Raw genomic sequence first — 2,113 nt, 5'->3', positions numbered from 1 at the left:
TTAGAGAACCTGATTTTAAAATTCATTACAAAGAGGGAGTGCCAACAACCAAGAAAAAGTTTACAAAGAACATAGAGGAGGGGGTCATCTTACTATTAATTAGCACAATGAGTTATTGGCACAGGAATAGACAGATAGATCCATGAGGTAGTGTGTGTGTGTATTGGTGTGTGTAAAGATTGAATTTTATATAAGTAGGGGAAGAATAAACTGTTCCATACATAGTGTGGGAATAATTGGCTGTTGGGTATCTAAGATAACTTCCATGCTGTGCAAGCTTAAAAACAATTCCAAATAGTTTAAATAGCTTCTGTTTTTGACCATCTACTACCATGTTTTTAAAATCAAAATTTTCTCATTACTGCTTGCAACGATTTGTAGGTAGTTATGTATGAGCTCTGTTGATAAATGAGGTTGGGCCACAAATCAAAAAAGAGCCCTGTTTTTTTCAACTCTTGGCATCTGCTACTAATTTTGTTTTTTTGATCAAATCACTTTCCCTTTAAGTGCTCAGTTCGACTGTCTGCAAAGTGAAGTTTTATAAGATTAACTGATTAAGATTCAGACTTAGGTTCAACTAAATCTCTTGAGTTCTTATAACTGTTTGGTGATTTTAATTAATCCCCACAACTCTATTTTCTCTCCATTTTATAGTAGAGGAAACTAAAGTTCAGAAGAAAGGATGGTTTGTCCAGGATCTCACACCTGGCAGCTGCTTCTTCCAGTTCTATTTAGGTTCAGCTGTTAGTAAAAAAGGCTTGGTAGTTCCGGATACAAGTTTATTGTTCCCCAGTAACAGCATAGTGTTAGGCAGTCCAGGGCTGACATAGCAGCTCCTTGGTCGTCAGAGGTCCTCAGAGACCCTGGTTTCTTATCTTCATGCTTTATCATCCTGAGTACTGTCTTCCATCCACAGTTTTGCTTTAGAGGCTCAAGAGGGTTACTGTAATTCCAGCCATGATGTGATAGGGAGCAGAGAGGTGAAGGGTGTCTGTCTCCAAACCAAGTCAGTTCTCTCTGAAGAGCTTCCCCAGAAATGCTGTCTAGAATTTCCATCTTATTGGCCACTCCCATCAGCAAGGGAGATTATAAATGCAGTTTTTTGAGCTGAACATATTGTTGCCTCAAGTCAATTATTAAGGAAGAAGGGGAGAATCAAAATCAACTCTGTAACTAGCATTTCTGCTACAGGGCTAAGTCTCACAACCAGGTCTACTGACCTATGTGCTCATTTCATTAAGCCCTGACTCTCAGATTTGAAGTGACAACTTAGAGGATCAGTGTAGATTTCATGGAGGAAATGGCATTTGAGTTTTACCTGTATTGATGGTTAGAAGGTGGATTGTTGGAGCCAGGATTTAGAGAGTGCACTGCAGTGGTGGGAACAAGATGGTCACAGACTAGGAGGTGATGGGGTAGATGAGGGATAAGGTGTGGCTCAGGTTGATTAGGGCCCAAAATGGGTAACAGGAGGCTGGCAGGAACCCAGGCTGCTAGTACATGGGTTTCTAAAACATAGTTTCTGACAGCTTCTGCCTTAAATACATTTTGTTTGGGGAACTCCCCAACCCCTCACATACATATGCAAATACTAGAACAATGGGTTGGAACAGGCAAGAGGATGGAGGAGATAGTACTTAATGTGGAGAGTTGGCTTAGCTCATAAAGTTAGCTCCTGCTTGCCTGTCCAGGGTTCTTAATGTCTCTCCTTTGGTTTCAGGTTGGTTCCCAAATTTTGCTGTACATTGGAATAACCTGGAATCATTCTAACAAATACTGCCTACTGGCTCCTGACCCCAGAGATTCTGATTTGATTGGTATGGGGTGTTAACTGGATTTGGCAAAGCTCCTTAGGTGACTGGAAATGTTTAGCTAATCTTTAGGTTAAGGAACTGAAGGTCAAAGGTTAACAAAGGATGAATTATATTTGATACCATTATACTGTTATTACATATAACATTATATATAATAGTACATATTTTTATTATCAATACATCTGCAGATGGGCAGGAGAGGTGGTATTGCAGCCACTTTGCCTGCAGAACAGTGTAATCTAGAGGTTTTCGCACGGTGAGGAGGTCACCTTCTTCCTTGCTGGAGGGTGCCATATTTG

The sequence above is a fragment of the Vicugna pacos genome, chromosome X (genome assembly GCF_048564905.1).
Source record: "Vicugna pacos chromosome X, VicPac4, whole genome shotgun sequence".
NCBI lineage: Eukaryota > Metazoa > Chordata > Mammalia > Artiodactyla > Camelidae > Vicugna > Vicugna pacos.
This window is presented reverse-complemented; position numbering follows the sequence as displayed.